The following is a 19,454-nucleotide window of genomic DNA, read 5'->3' on the forward strand; positions in this document are numbered from 1 at the left end:
TCTATCAACATCACCTTTATCTATGGAATTCCCTGATATAATATTTTAAGTAAACCTATCAAAAAAGGAAATATTAGTTTGACATTACTTATTGGTGGTGAATCCTGGTAATTACTACTTCCTTTTCTAAGTATTGACAAATCATGTTTAACAATCCATTTTGGAATTCTACCACAAACTAGAAGTAAGCTCAGCAGTGTACACAGATTCCAAAATCTACATTCTTCTAGTTTTCAAAAATCTGGATAATATTCACCCACCTTCTATCTGCTGTCACCTCCTCAGTTCTCTATGGTTCTTTAAAGAATACTAAGTAGCACCAGCCCTGGAGTCAGGAGGACCTGAGTTCAAATCCTGCCTCAGATACTTAATACAAAAACTAGCCATGTGACCTTGGGCAAGTCACTTAATCCTAATTGCCCTCCGAAAAGCAAAAAAAAAAAAAAAAGAATACTAAGTGGGTTTTTTTATCAGAAAAATACTTGCCTATTTTCAACCTGCTGTTACCTCTTCAGTTTTCCATGATCATTTACAGAGTATAAATTTACAAAATCCCAAGTTTCCAAAGTCACAACAGCAAATTTTTTCAATACCTTTAAGTGTAATTCATCTGGTCTTAGGGATCTAAAGTCAGTTGAGCTGCTTAAAGGTTATCCTTTGAAATATCACTGTCTTCTCTAATATCCTGCAATGTGACCAGGTTCCCTCCTCCTTTAAAAACACCCCTTCCTTGACCCTACCATCCCCTTAAGTTTTAATCTTATGATTCCTCTCTTTTAATACTGAACTCTTAGCAGAAGTAGTCTATATTTTCTGTGTAGGCTCAGCACCTTGCAGTCTAGTTTCATCCCTTTCCCTCAACTGTATTGAAAATACTCTCAAAGGTCACCAGTGATTTCTTGATTGTTAGATATGATCCTTTGTTTTTTTAATTCTGATTTTCCATGACATTTCTTGCAGCATGTTATACCCTCTTTCTTCCAGACAATCTCTCCTCCCTTGGGCTTCAATAATACTACTGTCTGGGGCTGACTAAATGGCACAGTGGATAGAGCACTGGCCCTGGAGTCAGGAAGACCTGAGTTCAAATCCATCCTCAGACACTTAACACTTACTAGCCATGTGACCTTGGGCAAGTCACTTAACTTCAATTGCCCTGCCTTCCCCTCTCCAAAAAAGCAAATGATAATAATAATAATACTGTCTCCTGGTTCTCTTCCTGTCTGACCTCTCTTTCCTGATCCCTTTCACTTATTTGTCTTCCTTCTCTCACCCTCTACACTTTCCTCTCTTGGGGATCTCAACCTCTTCCAAGGGTTCAGTTAGCAGCTCAATGGAGGTATTTCAAACTTACCACCCCAATCTCTACCTACCAAGCTAGAGTACTACATCTCTGCTACCTGCTGCTTATCTCAACGAACCTTGCCAACACCTCAAACTAAACATTTTGGAAACAACTCGGCATATTCAACCCCTGCCCCCTCCTTTCTTAATTCATCTATTTTGGCTCATGTCACCACCACCATCTCAGACACCAGAGTGTGAAAGCTCATTCACCTTTGACCCATCCCTCTCTCCCACACCTGCCCCATACATTCCCTCCCAAACTGCCAACATCTAATTAGTTTCCCAGTCCTGTCCTATCTACTTTCACCACATCTCTCACATTAATGTGACTGATAAGCCAGGTTTCCAGTACATCATAAATTCTAGCCGGTTCCTAGTAATTTAATCAAGTCATGCCTGCTCTTACAGTGTATCTTCTATGTTCATCCAGACTCTTAGTGCATGAAATTAAATTGAGAAGCCCCTGCAATTTCTCTTGAGTCTATCTTGTTTGTTCCCCTCATGCTTTCACCACCCCAGTGCAGGCTCTCATTCCTTTCCACATGAACTTCTCCAACAGCCTCCTAACCTGCTTCCTTGCCTCTAGGTTCCCCCTCAACTTCCATCCAATCCATCCTTCACACACCTCCCCAAAATGATCTTTTTTAGGGGACAGGTTAGATCATAATTCTCCCCTGTTCAAAAACTTTAAGAGTTTCCCATTACTTCTAGGACAAAATACAAACTCTTCTATATAGCATTTAAAGGCCTCAACAATTTAATTCCAACCTTCTTTTCCAACCTTCTTTCACATTATTCCCCTTTCTTAACTAAACCAAACTACTATGTATTCATTACACTTAAACAACATCCTTCTGTGGCCCCCTATATTTGTATATACACAAAATATACCCCTTCCTTATCTCCACCTCTTAAAACCCTTTTATTCTTTACAGGTTCATCTCAGTTCCCAACTGTCCCAGGAAGTCTTCCAGGATTCCTCCCAGTTGAAAGTGTTCTCTCTGCAAATTTCCCTAAAGTATTTCACCTGAATCTCTCAACTACTTCTATTAAACCCTAACTTGTCTAATATTGATCTGTGTAATGTCTTATTCTCTGCCCAGAAGCTTGATGGTTGAGACTGTAGAGTTCTTCTGTTTCAACAAGAATTATGTCTTGAACACAGTGTTTAATAAATTCTTTGTTGAATTGAGTGACTATTTTTCAGTCTTTATCTTTTTTGATTGACAGTACCATGGCAGATTCTCATTGACTTATGAGTGTAGGTTACTTTATGAGACCTTAGCCAAGTCACTTAATCTCTGTGGAAATCAATTTCGTCATCCACAAAATGAGTGCATTAGATTGTAAAATCCCTAAGGCTCCTTCTAGCTACAGGTATCTCTAGTTTTATCATCCAGACTCCCTGTTATCACTACTCCCACCTGCTACCCCCAACCTAACCTGCATAACATTTTTTGATTTATCTTTTTAAACAATCAATCTCAACATGTTACTCCCTTATTCAAGAGCCCACAATTGCTCCCAACTGCCTATCAGATAAACTCAGAACTCCCCAGTCTTTTAAGCAACTGTTCAAGAACTCCCATAAACTAGTTCCAACTTAGTCCAATTTTGTCTTCTACGTCTTCCCAAAATGTACATTCCCTTCCAATCAGGCCAAGGAGGCTCTGCACATATCATGTGATCATTTCCAATGCTATCACATATTTGTTCAAGCTTTCTTCCCTCCCTAAAACATTGCTCCCTTTTCTCCTCCAACTCTACCAATCCAACCTATCTTCCAAAACCAATCTAAAAGTCTAAGCTTCTTAATTGAACTTAATTCTGGTATACCACCATGATCTGTCTTCTTCAATTCCTTTGACACTTATTTTTGTCTGTCTTGGACATAGCCAGCACTTAAGTGTTTGTGGAATCGAACTAGAGCTATACTTTATGGAATTTAAGAACCATTCTTTCACTGTTTCTTGTCTCTTGGCCTGATTTGTAAGCTCCTTAAGAGATGCATATATAAGCCATTTTCTCTACTTCTCATTTCCTTCACAGAGCCCATTTGCAATGGTGTTAAGCACAGAATAGTTACTAACTACTCTTAGCTACTCCAACAAAATAGCATAAACAATATTGCTACTACTTTCACAGAAAATAAAAATCTTTGACCAATTCTAAATGTATAAGTTCTAGAGTCCTGCATTTTCTGGTTCCTTCCTCCCTACAACTCTTAACAAAGATTTGGTTAAAAACATCATCTTGAAACTTTTAATTTAACTAAGACAAAAGGATATTCTTATCCTGTCTCGTTTCTGATACAATGTAAATTCCTTGAGGGAGCTTATACTTTTAAATCCTCAGTACCTAAGACAGTGCCTAGCACACAGTAGGCATTTGATAAATTCTTATTGATTGATCAATTAAACATAGTCCTAACACCATCTTATGTCTCCCACATAGAATAAGCGTCAAAGATTTTACAGTTGAAAGGTACTTTTAGAGTTAAGTTAGTCCACCCCCTCTGAGACACTAGGTAAGGAGTAGGGCTGTTTCCTTTAAGGAAAAAAAAAATGAAAATAGTGTTTTTGACTCTTTGAATGTAACATCACCAAAAAGCACACAGTCCAAAGGAGATAGAGTTCTTGGGAAAATGCGCATAAACAGTTCAAAAACAAATCAAATGCCAGGAGGAAATGTATGAAGTCAGATTTCTGGAAGGAGTGATGTCTTCTGGGAGCTACCAGATCAGCGCGGCGCATAAGGATATGACCCGGTTAGTAATAAACCATGATTTACCCAAGTATAGTGAATTCCAATTTAATTAGATACACATGTCATTTTATTTCTTTTCAGGTTGAAACAAAAGGCTTTCACCTGCCAAAACTGCAAAACGGGGCCCCTAGGATCCATGTTTCTTGTTGGAATAGTTGATGACATCAGCAACTGCTGAAGCAGTTTTAAAGTTTTGCAACTCCCTGCACTATTGACTAATGATGTCACTAGTGCAAACAACCAAATAGAGATGCATCCAAACTTGAGAAGGGGGGAACAGAATTCTCATTAATCACGGAAACGGATTCTGTTGTTCTTACGATCTCGTCAGACTATCAGTTAATAACAGTATGTCACCTCTCAACATTTACTGTATCTCTACTTCTTATTCTAGAGGAGACAGAAGTTCAACATTTAGGAGAATCACAGAAATTTGGTGTTGGGAGGGACCTCAGTGACTTATTCATATCCAGAAACAGAATCCCTGACTATAAAATATCCCACAAAGGGTTGTCCAGCTTTTGCTTAACTAACTCCAATGAGGGTAGAACAAAAGCTCTGAGAAGTTCATTTATTTTATTTCTTTGGTGGCATCCAAATCTGCTTCTTTGCCACTTCCACTCACTGATATTAGATCTGTCTGGTCAGGTCTTATTCCTAGTAAGACTGATCACACGGTCACTGAGTCAAAATTTTGGAGAGACTCAGGAAGCCAAGACAGGTCTGCTTAAATACACAAACACAAACTCATTAAAAAGAAGAGAAGTCAACATAGCTCACCAGTCTATTAAGGGGTGGCAGGTTGTATTACTATGAATGTTGTTTTTATTTTAAGGCTTAAGCTTTCTTGTAATACTTTTTGCTTTAAAACACTTTGAGGAACTTGAATAATGACAAATTAGTTAATCTCAAAAATGTCATAAGCACAACTTATAAGAGGTAGTGTTGTATAATAGGCAGAGTATCAATTTTGGAGTCTCAGAGACCCAAGTTCAGGTGATATCTTTGAGACACAAAGTTTAGAAGATAAAGAAAAGCTGCTGTCAACCCTAGCCAAAAAGCCCTATCTACTGCCAGTGACCTTAGGCCTGAAGTCAAGGAAGCAGAGGAGTTCCATTGCAGTATCCCACAAAGGCCCTGCCTATAACAAAGCCTTAACAGAAATCTGCCTTCATGCTGGTGTGAATATGTTCACCCAAGAATATTATGATGTCTATGTTAAGGGCTCTGAGACATGGAGGGAAGTCAAAATATGCCTCCCCACAAAAAAAGCCCTGTGGCAATATGCCCTTCTTTGTTTGAATCTTTATACTGTTCCTTTTAAACTTCTGACAGTTGACTGTTCTTCAACATTGGTTTTCTCCTTCCTCTTGGAGCATGGGCCTCAAGAATAAAGTGTCAATAATCTGAAAACATTTATTAAGCACCTACTGTGGGCACAGTACTGTGCTATACATTGATGAAAGAAACAATTTCTCTATAAGATGTGGTCCTTGCCCTCAAAGAGCTTAGTCTAGTGGAGAAATAAGCTCCAAATAAAGTTAACTGTAATTTCTATTATTACCCTGCCAAACAAAGGGCTTTGTGAGACCCAAGCAGTCTCATGATTAATAGAGAGATTGTCAAGATGTTCAGGGAAGGCTTCGTGGATATCATTCAGGCTGGAATTTAAAGGATTAATAGGAATTTATTAAATTCAGAAAAGCAGACATTCTGAACATAGGCAAAAACATAAGCAATGGCATGGATTTGAGGGTGGGGGACAAGAAATCAAAATATATTCAGAGAAGAGAAAGTGATCCAGTTTGGCTTGAAGAATTAAGTAGATCAAAATGAAATGAGGTACAGCTAAAAAGGCAGAGTAGCACCAAGTTTCAGGGCATCAAAGAGGAGCCTTAAATGTCAGGCAAAGGACTACGAATTTTTGTAGGTGGGAGAATACAGAGCTACAGAAGATTTCTGAGCAAAGAAATTACCTGACCTGACCTATAGATAAGGAAGACTATTCTGTAGTGGTACGGAAAATGGATTGGTGGGCTGAAAGCACCAGGGGTTATTAGGAAGTTACTGTAACAGCACAGGCAGGTGGTGATGAAGCTTCTTGTGTAGTGAACATTCATAGTGTCATAGATTTGGAGCTGAAAGGAGCTCTGGAGGTCATCTAGACCAACCCCTAAGTTTTACAGACTAAAACTCAAACAAAGGAAGTCACTTGATCAAGATCACACAGCTAGAAAGTAGTAGAGTTGAGACTCAGTATAGACCCTCTGATTCAATATTCAATACGATTTTCTATAGCACTACATTGTAATTGTGATGAGCAGTTAATGTCGGTTAACTGTTATATTTAACTATCTAGCAATTTCTATTCCAATGCCTTCTCACATATCAGATTACAGGGCTTTAAAAATTAAAATTAATTATAATTCTTAATCACTTCACACCCATTAGTCATTTTTTAGAAGTACTCTTGGGGATGCAGTTATGTGTCAATCGTCATTACCCTGTTTTACACTGTAAAGTTGAGAATAAATGGCATGGGTAATGACTATTTTTTTTAATAAACACATCAGAATTTATAAATCCAAATAAATGCTGTTTCCTTCAAAGCAATTCTCTTGGAAGGCCAAATAGTTTGATGATGCTGCCTGCGGTCAGAACAATTCTATATATCCTCTACTGGAATGAACGAATCCAAAAAGCATTTATTAAGCAGGTACTATACGCTAGGCACTGTACTCACTCTGAGGATACACAAAGAAAGACAGTCCTTTCTGAAGGAGCTTACATCCTAATGAGGGAAGACAACATATCTAAGGAAATGGCAGGAAGGAAGAGATGTTCTGGACTGAGAAGTCAGAGGGATGGAGAACGGAGTCATTGGGCAATTGGTTCTCGTGATCTTTCCTTCCAGGAGTAGTAATATTGAAAATTGCCTTTAGAAATTTTTAGCAAATTCTTCTGAATGTCTTCAGTGGGGACAAATCTTGTCCTTTGAGGTTGAGACTGATTTTTGAAGAGTCTTAAGTCCCTACATCTTCAGACATAGCCAATGGATTGACATGCTTTGTTTGAATAGACTTATTATATATACATATACATATATACATATATATATATACATATATATAAGGAAGGAACCTATAGCTGAGCAGGGGGAGGGAATCCTTGCAAAGTGACAGTGATGTCAAAAAGGAACATCAATGAATCATTTCCTTTTTCTCAAAAATAAGTCAAAATTCATTCTGACAGCAATTTCCAAAGAGGCTTTCCAAAAAGATTTTAAGGAATGGTTGGAATAGGTTTACAACTTCCCAAGGAGATGGCTCTTAAGGACAGCACTTATTTAAAAGTATATTCTCTGGCTGGTTTTGTAAAAGTCACCTTCATTATTTTTAGGTAGTACTGTCATTTTTATTATACTGGCACAACCTAACTATGAACAATTAACATCTCACCAATTATTTAGGTCTGCCTTTGTTTCTGCAAAAAGAATTTCTTAATTATAGTCATATAACTCTTGTAACTTCATTATTTTTACATTCCAACCTCACAGTTGTCTAAAATATATGAGGAGTCATGGAAAGAACAGAAAAAAAAATTAAACCATTTCATTGTCTCTTTTCTCTAACTCCATCAATGGACCAAAACACCATTAGTATATTTAGGTAAAGAATATCTCAACAAGTAATATCAGGGTTTTTATACTATTCCTTAACTGTCTTGGTCATGTGCCATCCAGCTTACTAAAAGGCAATACCTAGAGAGAGAGAGATGGCTATTCAGTGGCTGAGAGAGCACCTAAAGAAATGTCAGATTTTTATCTTTTCTGAAACAAGATATTCAGGACATTTTTCAGAAAAAATACATTTGTGGGGGCAGCTAATTGGTGTGGTGAATAGAGCACCAGCCCTGGAGTCAGGAAGACCTGAGCTCAAATTTGGCCTCAGACACTTAACATTTACTAGCTATGTGACCTTGGAAAAGTCACTTAACCCCAATTGCCCTGCCTTCCCCCCTCCAAAAAGCAAAACAAAACAAAACAAAAAATACATTTGTGCACTGGAATTAGTTCTGTCTCTTGGAAGAATCTTGATCACTAACCTATGTTGAGGTCCAATGCATGAAGTTGTCTTAAAATAAATAAAAGAAACAAAGCCCCATCTGATTTGCTTTCTCTCTCCCTTGTTTTTCTCCAAAGTAATTGCTCTAGGGAATCCTTAATCCCTACAACTTTTGGGGACCTGTAATAAACAAATAGACAAAACCTAGCCTATAGGTTTTTCCCCCAGAAGTCAAAACACCTAGGTCCCTTTAGGAATTGTATTTCCATTGACCCAACTTAGGGTAATTGGCATATAGCTCCCCAGTGGGATATTAAGTCTCTCTGCCTTAAATCTCATATTTCCAAGTCAGACCTGAGCACCTCCTCCTGGGTAACACAGCAGTTCAGGTGAACTTCAAGTGAATACAACTTGAATCAGTATATGTTTCGATCAATAAACATTTATAAAGCACACCAAAAGGGGCAGAAGACAGTCCTGCCTGCAAGAAGCTAATAATGAATGTCACAACCAAAAGATATTAAAAGCCCGAAGGAGCTTATAAAAATAATCATTATAATGGTACTGATCGTTGGCATATGTATGGTCCTTAAAGGTTATAATGGGCTCTGCCTACATTATCTAGCTTGAGCCTCACAACAGCCCTGTGAGACAGATATGACTGTTGCTATCTTATCTATTATTGCTATCTTACAGATGAAAAACCAAGAGTCAGAGAGTTTAAGACTCAGGGGTAGGGAACCTGCAGCCTCGAGGTCACATTGGGCCCTCTAGGTCCTCAAGTACAGCCCTTTGACTGAATCCAAACTGTGAAGTTTGAGGACCTACAGGGCCACATTTGGCTTCAAGGTCGCAGGTTCCCCACCCCTGGTTTAAGTGACTTGCCCATAGTCACAGAGTAAAGGAAGTTTCAGACACGGGATATGAACCTGGATTCTCCTCACTCAAAGTCATGCTAAGCCCTAATCTGCACTGCCTTCTCCACCCCCGCAAAAAAAATTTGAAAACCTTTTCCTCTTGGAAAAAGCAGCCTATCTCAAAAGACCTTACATAAGGGCATTATAGGACCGTCCCTGCCGTGCAGTGCTTTGCTGTGTATGTATGGTTCTGAGAGTGTTTTTAACATTTTTTTCCTTCTTTCCTTCTCTCAGACCCAAATTACTTTCCCTTCTGTCCTGTAGTCGTAGCCAGCTAGCTAGAATCTCATTTTTCGTTTTCTTGTCAGTCAAAGAAAGGAGCAGAAGTTTGGCAGGGCAGGTTTGCCGTCACATATGTATGGCCGCAGCTGAAAGGCAACTCCTCCTCCATTTTCCAGGGCTGCTTCAACAAGACTCCATAATTAGGCACAGGTGCTGTGACTAATTGGCGCACACCCAGGTCACAGTTGACACCATGTGCTCAGAACAGTGACTGAATTTTAATCCTTTGGGGGATGCAGTTTCAGAGCTGGCCAAGAAGGACTACATAAGCATGTAGTGAACAGTAGAAGATACACACACAATATACATATACATGTGTGCACATATATATGTGTGTGTTAATATGTTGGATATTACTCAACCTGGATATTAAAATTTTAAAAGACTTCAACAAAAACTATATGATTACAGATCAAAATATGGAACACTTCCTTGTGGGAATAAATTTAGATTCATAAAAAGCTCTGCACAAACATTGCTATTAGAATATAACAGGCAGACCCTAGACTTTCAATAGCAATTGCTGACAATTCAAAGATTTGTTAAGAAAGAACAACCTGGATTTTGTGGGCAAATCCCTCTCCTCTTTTTCCTTTATACACGATTTCCTCCTTGTCCCCACAAAATGGTTTCTTCGTTGTGCTTTCTTCAGGACGAGTTAAATAACTAGACCCTCCTACTTTCCTAAGAAGGTTATTCCACAGTTTAATTAAATTCGCCCTTAGGAAACCTCACCACTGGGGCACACATAATGAAGTACTTCATACAAAGACAGCACTACATATCAGGCATGTTTCAAAACACTCCAACAGAGTGATATATGTCTTATAAACAAATTTTTAAAAAAAATTATGCCAAAATGGGTCGAGTGGTCTTATGAATCAAATTAAGTGACAAAAAAGTATTTAGCACTAACCATTTTTTCAAATAGAATTATTTTTATTAATTTATAAAGCATAAAAATGACATCACCTCTCCAATAACACAAATACTTTTAAACACCAATGTTTCAGAAGAGTAGTCAATGTGCCAGTTGATTTGCTTAATTTTTTTTCCTCTTTGTTATAAGAGAAGGCTAACTGGTATGGGATGGGGAAGGATATATTTGTCATTTGCTCATATAAAAAATGAAAGGCATCAATAAAACTTTTTTTTAAGGGAGAGACAGTTGAAAGAAAATTCCTTGTCACTTACTGTATTTGCCAAGTCCTGAGTTCAGAATCCCATGTTCCCCCTTCGACAGTAGACAGCATCACAACCACCTAAGAGAAATTAAGAGGATTTCATTGGAGATGAGACCAACTGTTTTCACCTATCACAAGGCCAGACCACTTCTATTTCAAATCTCAGAAACAAAAAAAAAAGAAGTGAAAAACTTAGGTATTTTGACTCATAAACTCCATGGATGTATTTTTTTAAATTCATTTCATTAATGCCCTATAAAGCCTGACAGTGTCTTGTGAGTAGCAGGTATTAAGTAAATATTTGTTGAATGAGATACTGGTGAGCAAAACAGAAAAAAAAACTGAACTGAGGGAATAGGTTTTAGGGGGTGAGGAGAAGTGGGGTCTAGTCCTGGCTCTGATGTTGGCTAGTTGTGGGATCTTGGACAGTTACTTCATCCATCTGGAGTTCAGTGTCCTTATTTGTAAAATAAGGGGATTGGATTAGGTCCCCTTCAGTTGTGAAATTCCATGAATGTGTCATAATATATATCACACTTCCCTCAATACATCATTTCATGTGAGTCTCCAAAGTTAAGACCACTATCCCAAATTTATAGGTCATGAACGTTTATAATGCTCTAAGACTATATAATCTTGTACACTTTAAGAGCTCACTATTTTAAATTTTCAAATCCACTGAATTTTATCTATTAACAAATATTGCAGCGATATGTAACAAAAATAATATGCTCCCAGAAAATTCATTTCACCAGCATACAGAGTGTTCTGATGATAACAAATATATATATATGTATACTTTAATATGGGATATTTACATGTAAAATGAAAATTACGATGTTGGCATTTTACCAACATGTAGTTTAAGGAAGCATATGCTCAAAATATTTACCATGAATTTCTCTGCATTTCTAAAATGTTGCATTACACACACATACACATACACACACACTCATACACCCCTCCTCTTCAACCTTCCTAATTAGCAGGTAAAAGAATATCCAAATAACTACTGTTTCAAACTAATTATGCCTCCTTGGAATGATTGCATTTGGTGGTGGTTCAGTTTTGCTTTCATGTCCCCAACATCTTTTTACCTGAGTGACATGCAATAAAAATTAATAACACTTTACAAGTGGGAAAGTGACTCAACCTTCTTGGGCCTGTTTCCTCTTCTGTAAAATGAGAAGGCTGAGTAAAATGATCCCCAAAGACTTTTCAATTCCACAGTTTTGTGAAATCCACAGAAATTGTTTGAACAGGGAAATCAAAACTGACATTCTGAATTTCTATTTATTTTCCTTCCCTTTTTCAATTTCGGTAGACCCTATGTCCAGCTTATCAGAGGACATGGACAAGAGTTGTCCAGGATGGTCAGTGAAAATGCCTAGAATTTGGAGACTGAATGTCTTTGGAGAGGAATAGCAAGGAGGCCAGTGTCACTGGATCACAGAATATAATGGGAAGGATGTAAGGCGTAAGAAGACCAGAAAGGGATAGGAGGAGGTTATAAAGGACTTTGAACACCAAAGAGAGGATTTTATTTTTGATCCTGGAAGTGAAAGGGAGCCACTTGAATTTACTGAGTAAAGAGGAGGGGGTACTTCCCAAACTAAAACAGACTCCCTGGCCACCACTCACCTATTTCTGTTGTATTCTCCCATTAGAATGTAAGCTCTCTGAGGTCAGAGACTACCTTGCTTTTTTATATTTGTAACTCCAAAACTTAAGTGAAATTTAAGAGAGGGAGGGCTGTGCAAAGTCACCAGCCTCACTTTCTCATCTGGAGTCATCTGGGTCCAGTGGAGAGATAGATCAGGATGCCTGCAGAAGGCCCTGAATGCAGTGGAAGACCTTGGACTTTTTAAGCTTTAAGGTCTTTAATAGGTCTCAGCTTGAATGAGGCCAATGCCCATCCAGTGATTAAGACTAGGTAAGAAATGAGGCAGAAAAGGGCTTCTTTATACAGTGGAAGAAAAAAAATCAATCTGGTTGGGGAAGATCCTCAGAGTTTCTGGCCAAAACAGAAACAACTGCTATTTACATTCACTCTGAGTCAATCAAGGCCCAAACGATGTGAAGTTTGACCTTGGACTTATTGTTGGCCAATCAAGGAGAGCCAAAGTGATTTGGAGTTAAGGCATGGTTCTTAAGGAAAAAAAAAGTTTCAGAGACTGAAATTGATATTCCTTTGGGCAGAGCACCTGCAAGTAAGGGTATAATATCCTATGTTGGGAGGGGATGGGAGGGAAGGGAAAGGAAGGAACATGACATCGGGGAGGAGATGCCACGATATGCAAGTGCATTGGATTTAAGTGAAGGAGGGCTGTGCAAAGTCGCCAGCCTCACTCTCCAAGCATAAAAGATGTGCAGAAAGTGCAGATTTACATGAGTAGAGGAAGTTCCTCACCAGAAGCATCCTATACCAATACAATTACAATTCTGATTTTCTTTTTTTTTTTTTTTAAGCAATCGGGGTTAAGTAACTTGCTCAAGGTTATACAGCCAGTTATTTCTGGGTGTGGTGCTAAGTATCTGAGCCTGGATTCGATCCCCAGGTCATCCTGACACTGGTACTGGTGCTCTTATTGAGCCACCTGGCCACCCCTACAATTCTGATTTTCTAAAAAGTTATCAGTATCTAATAAATGGTTCCAAGTGATGTGACATATTAGCATAGTATAAAGGCAGTGTTAATTCCCATGCCCTGCTTTAACTCTCATCTGTAGTACTGAGGAATACTTAATCAATGTTTCTGTAGCTTACTATTTGTTCTATTAGAATCAAAGTCAAAGAGCTCCCATGGCAAAAGAGTTCTCAGTAGAAATATTCCCCTGAGCTGTGAACATTCCTTCACAAAAATGAGTTAGCGTGCTTTCTTTAAACTCCTTGCTTTGTCTATTATCAAAGAAAAAATAAAATCCTTGATGGTGGAAAACTAATGCACTACTGGCCTTTCCTAAAAGGAGCTGAAGGAGGGAAGGGGAAAGTGTGCCATAAAAATCAATGGGCCAGCACTTAAGTAACCCCCTGCTGCTTCCCCTGATCGCCACCAAGCGGGGCGGAGGGTGGGGAAAAAACACAGGAGTGTGTTTGCTTTCATGGAAGTTTCTGTCTGACATGTTATACATGAGACTCCTTTCTTCAAAAGATACCATTTTAAAATATTTTTAAAATACATGTTAGTCTTTCTGTGCCTGAAAGTTTTATCCGCTGAGCAGATAATGCCTAGATAAAAGAAAATTACATACACTGGAATATTACTAACTTGATAAGAAAGGCACATGGTGATTGAGGGGGCCACATGAAATAGAGCACTATGAATAAATAGGTCATGTTGGTTTTCCTGAATTGTCTTTTTTCCTAAAATTATTCTGGACCATTTGATAGCATAGTAAAGTGGTACTTTCACCAAAGTGACTCTCATTAAGAGAGTGGTAGCTCTAAAGCAAGGTTTCCTGTTATTACTCTTTGACATAAAAAATGAGAGGAGACCAAAAGGTTTTATTGTGAGAACTAACATCTTCACAAATTAATGCCATGAGAATGGCTATAATATTTTCCATTGCATTGACCCAGATAGGAAGTCATTCATCCAACTAACTGACTGGCTCATGCGAGTTTCTGATCCTAGATTTCTATAGTAGGAATTTTGAGAAGTCTGATACATATAACAGAACCCTGAACTGACAGACAATTCGCAGATGAGAAGAATTCTGGGTCTGATTGCCAAAAATATTCTCTGTGGGTAAAACCAAGTCATCTTCTTATTCTTCCTCAAGATTATCTATCTGCCCATAAAACAGAAAACATTTGCTTCATACTATGCATCATATATAAGGAGGTCGTTAAAGCCCTATTTTCTCAAAGTCAGAGTAAGACCTAATGCATAGCATTAAAAAAATGGGACATTGGAGTGGAGAGGAGGAAATGATCATTGAGGGCCTTAGAGACACAAAGAATGGAGGTTAGAGGAAAGGAAAAAGCATAGTGAGAAAATGGTGGGGAGACCAGAATGGCATAGGAATGAGGTTAATGGTCTATTGCACTGAGGTAGAGACCTTTAGTTTTAGAAAAATTAATTTTAGTACTGTTTCCAGAAAACTATCTATGTATTCATTATCCAGTTGGCAAATAATCCACAGTCTTCACTTCTTCCTACCATCCATTTATACTTTGTTCATTTTACTAAATGCAGACATCTATTCTCAAATGATACATTCCCCACTAAAAAAGTATAATTCCAGAAAAGCATATTCCCAGGGGAAAAAAAGTTAACTCCAAAATACTGATGGAAGAAATCACACTTAGATTATAATGTACACTTGTTTCCTTAATTATTGATAGAAAAACAAAAATTTTACAAACAAAAAATAAGGGTAATTTAACACGATAACTTAAACACTCAATGCTTTTGCAATAAGCCTGTGACAATGACACTGGAGAAGGCACAAGAGAAGCTTCATTTCACTGGAGGAACTCAATCACTCAACAGATATTTAATGAATACCTACTTGAAGGACTATTCTAGGCTTTTTGCCAAAAAACATGTTCAAAGATAGGTGCCTTGAACAGTTTTTCTTTCTGCAGCTTCACCCCTCGCTGGCTTGTTTCTGATTATATTTAGCATGAATGATAAACTGGAAACTCACTGTATCTTATTTCCAGGACACTTACAATGAAGCAAAATACAATATTAAAGAGAAACATTTATGTAGCACTTGAAAGTTACATAATTATCTCAGCTGAACCTCACAGCAAACCTGAGACAGATACTACAGGTGTGAGTATTCCTATTTTGCAGAAGAAGCTAAAACCCAGGAAGATAAGTGACTTGCCCATGGTCAACCAACTAGTGTTCTTATCTACTAAACCACCTTCATGGGCTTAGACAATTCCCCCCCACACACACAAGTAGCAGGTCTTGCCAGTTAGAAGGAGGGGAAAAGAAAGAAATAAGACCGCAAAAAACTCTGCCAAAGTGATCAAAAGTAAAGAAGCGAGATTGAATTCTAAGGAATAGAAAATGAAGTAACCATCACCACCACCTTGCATGTTTAAAGGATGCTTCAGTTTACAAAATGATTTCATATCCATCTCATGTCATTTGATTATCACAACAATCTCCGTGGGAAGCTGAGTGGGAAATCTTCTTGCCATGGAGTCACAGGTTCTGGGTTCAAATCCCCCTCCTAACACATACTGCTTGTGTGACCTTCAGCAAGTCACTTGATTTCCCTGGGTCTTAGTCTCCTCATGTATAAAATGAGAGGCATTGACCAAACGGCTTCCTAAGGCACTTCCATTTCTAGATCTCTGTTTCCATGACCCCTGTAGGGAATGTAGGGGTAGCATTAGTCTTACTTTATAGTTACGTAAATGAACAGCTAGGTGGCACAGTTCACAGTGCATAGTCCACAGGGCTTGGAATCAGGAAGAATCCTCATTGTGAGTTCAAATCAGACCTCAGACACTTACTTGCTGTGTGACTCTGGGCAAGTCACTTAACCCTGTTTATCTTAGTTACTCATCTGTAAAATGAGCCTGGAGAAGGAAATGGAAAACCACTCCACTATCTTTGCCCAGAAAAAAAATGGGATCACCAAGAGTCAGACACAACTGAAAATGACTCAGCAACAACAATAATTGAACAAACAGGCTGAGCTGTTTAAGTCATTTGTCCAAGGTTACACAACCATTATTAAGTGGCAAAACCAAGAATAGAAATTAAATTTTCTGACTCTAGAGCTAGTATTTTTCCCACTATGCCACATTGGTAAACTGTGGATGTTTTTAGTGTGAAAATTGAATCACCCATGTACAAGTGCTAATCATAAATGGAACTAAATAGCTTTAGAGATTGACGGGACCTTGGGGGTTTTACAGGCCAGTCTCACCATTTTACAGATGTGAAAAGCGAGGCTCAGAAGTTTGCCCAGGGTTGTACAGCTAGTAAGTATCTGAGATAATATTGGAACCCAACTCTCCCTAACTCTAAACCCAGTACCTGACTGACTATGCCATGCTCTTCCAAATGTACTTGACCACAATGTGTTGTTACTAAATAGGTGCTAAAAAAAACTACAATATCTTCAATAGGTGAGAAAAGCAAGATCTGGAATCTAACAACAATTTATTTGTAGCACTGATGAAGGCTTGATGGAAAGAAGGCTGACAAATCTGGTCAAAACAAAGGTTAACAGGATCCTTTATCTATGACATTCTGAGTCCTGAGTTGTTATCACTGATAACTGTTAAGTTGCCTAGGTAAAAATATTAAAGTTTATTTTGTATATTTCCTTTTTAATATTGATTGCTTAGAAACTATATTTTATCCAGTAAATGAACTTTCCTGTCTCATTTCCTTTTATTCAGTGCAGACTCTCCTTTTTCGCTCCTCTGTGCCCACTGTAAAATTTTTACTTCGTTCAGATCTTTTGGACCATCAATGATACTTAGCACTTTTACCTAGGACAAGGTACTTCCCGACTAAGTACTCCAAAAGTCAAAAATGCCTGGGATAATTGAAGTAAACCAATGAAATGGCTACAGGGAGAACAAAAACATGCTTTATGTTGGCAAAACTCCATTAGAAAAAATAAAAGGGATCTTTCTTTCCTGTACACATACCACTCTTTAAATAGAAGGATCAGTTCATTTGTCCCCATAATTCCAGTACAAAGCAAAGGTCCTAGGATGAGATACTTCAATTCGGAATATGCCCCTACCTAGGCAATCTGCCCCAAGATACTCTCACTAGATTACTAAACTAGATTAGGGAAAATATCAGCAGAGTCCAGAAATGTCAAAGGAGGGTGGTGGGGAGAGGTGTCTGCCCATTCTACAATACCCTATATAAGCCAAATTTAAATACCCATTCCCTTCTTAAGAAACCCCTGAAGGCTAACAAAACCTTTCCCTTTCGACAGATTTCAACAGAATCATGGGGCTGGAAGGAATGCCTAGAGATGTCATCCAGGTCATTCTTCTCCCTGGTAGGTCCAAACCCAGACAAATTAGACTCCACCTTGTTTTTGTTAAAGGTCCATGGGAAGGCATTCCACTTCATCCCTCAGGAAGACATTCCAAAATTTAACAGCCCTGTCCAAGTTCTTCCTTGTGACATGAATATGTCATGCTCCATTAGTTACAGTCCATTTTCTTACTTTCATTTCTCAGTAATTATCATCCTTTATCTCCTGCTATGTCATTCCTCAGTCTTTGCTTTTCCTGGTAAATTATTCTTAACCATTCTACTTCTTTCCCAAAGTTCTTGATTTTAAATTATCTTTTTGTATTAGTTTCTTCTGAATCTTCTCCTTTTTGACCATAACAATGAAGCTACAAAGTCTAAAAGATGACAAGAATTCTAGTCAAACCAGAATCCTAATCAAAACTTAAATCAAATGAATACTACAGTGAAGTGAAAAGAACTTAGCTTCCATATGCCATACTAGAAAAAAGATTTTTCATTACTAGAAAAAAATAAGTAGACAACATCTAAGGAATTCCAAGAGAAAAAGATGGGGGACAAGACTAAAAAAAAATTTTCTTTTTACCTTCACTCAAAAACAATTATAAATTAAGTGGTGAATAATTTGGGTTGAGAGAGAGAGAGAGAGAGAGAGAGAGAGAGAGAGAGAGAGACCCTCTATATACCTATGTCTCTAAAAGGCACAAAAATAAAAAAGGTGATTAGACAATGTCATCAAATTTTAAAAAACAGAAACTGGGCAAGTTTTTGGGGGGGAAGAAAGACTTCCCTGATGAGGAGGCAAAATATTCTCCCAAAGGTTTTTACTACCCATCCAATGAGATACTTATTAAGAATATGAGATAAAGAAATAGAAAATGTATTTAGGGAACTATGCTGCCAAGCCCTCTTGAGGATGTACAAAATAACCTAATTAGACTTCTATATCTGTAATTTCTATGAACCTAAAATAAGGTTCTACCAGAATGTTTTTCCTATGGCACTTCATCTTGCAAAGAACCTAACCAGGGTGTTAGGCAGGCACTGAACTGAAGAGGAGGAAAGTACATCCTTGAAGAGGCTTTAGGCAAGACATGTCAAACATTCGGCTCACAGGACAAAGGTGACTCCCGATACTCCCCAATACAGCCCAAACCAGATTAAAATGCAGTTCCTATCTGATTCTAATGTGTCAATGTGTTAATAAAAAGAAATGTATAAAGATGTGTGGTTTTCTAAGTCAATATGTGGCCTGCAGAGAATCTTATGTATATTTAGTCGTGTCCATTTTTATTTGAGTTTGACAACATTGTACTACTCTACCTTTGTTGTGTAAAAAGCCTTTTCTCCACTGCACAGCCAGAAAATGAAAGCCTTTTTTGCCCGACTACCTATCAATCTGATTCTGGCTAGCCAATAGTACAAATAACAATTTTTCCAAAGGATCATAGGACATGAAAAGTCATTGGTAAAGCTTTAAAGCAAATTCTTTTGTGGATCTGAGAGAACATGTCCCTGTCAACTCTGGAAGACCCAAAGTTAGAAAACCTTTCAGAGGTTAACTTGACAAGGAGATAGGCTCAAGGAGAATCTATAATTCACCCTTCCTCTGCCCTTCTCCTCTTTCTAGTCTTTTTCTCCCTTCTCTAAATCCCCAATAAAACTGGCCATATAAAAAAAATGTTTACATTTAATTTTTGGATAGCCAGTCTACCTGAAAGCACCAGATAAAGAATAAAGGCTAGGGGCTGCTAGGTGGCGCAGTGAATAGAGCACTGGCCCTGGAGTCAGGAGGACCTGAGTTCAAATTCAGCCTCAGAAACTTAACACTTACTAGCTGTGGGAACTTAGGCAAGTCACTTAACCCCAATTGCAGAAGAAGAAGAAGAAGAAGAAGAAGAAGAAGAAGAAGAAGAAGAAG

General features: G+C 38.1%; 1 protein-coding gene across 4 annotated transcripts in view; it reads right to left on the reverse strand.

The window, feature by feature from the left end:
- Positions 1-19,454, reverse strand: part of JADE3 (jade family PHD finger 3) — a 193,385-nt gene that overhangs the window by 127,886 nt on the left and 46,045 nt on the right. For all 4 annotated transcript variants that reach the window (XM_069072926.1, XM_069072925.1, XM_069072927.1 and 1 more), the window contains exon 2: positions 10,571-10,638. The gene's annotated coding sequence lies outside the window, so the exon portion shown is untranslated. The remainder of the gene's footprint in view (positions 1-10,570; positions 10,639-19,454) is intronic.

Source organism: Petaurus breviceps, unplaced genomic scaffold, assembly GCF_028583685.1.
Source record: "Petaurus breviceps papuanus isolate PSGF00001 unplaced genomic scaffold, PetGlider_PUasm1.0 90849, whole genome shotgun sequence".
NCBI lineage: Eukaryota > Metazoa > Chordata > Mammalia > Diprotodontia > Petauridae > Petaurus > Petaurus breviceps.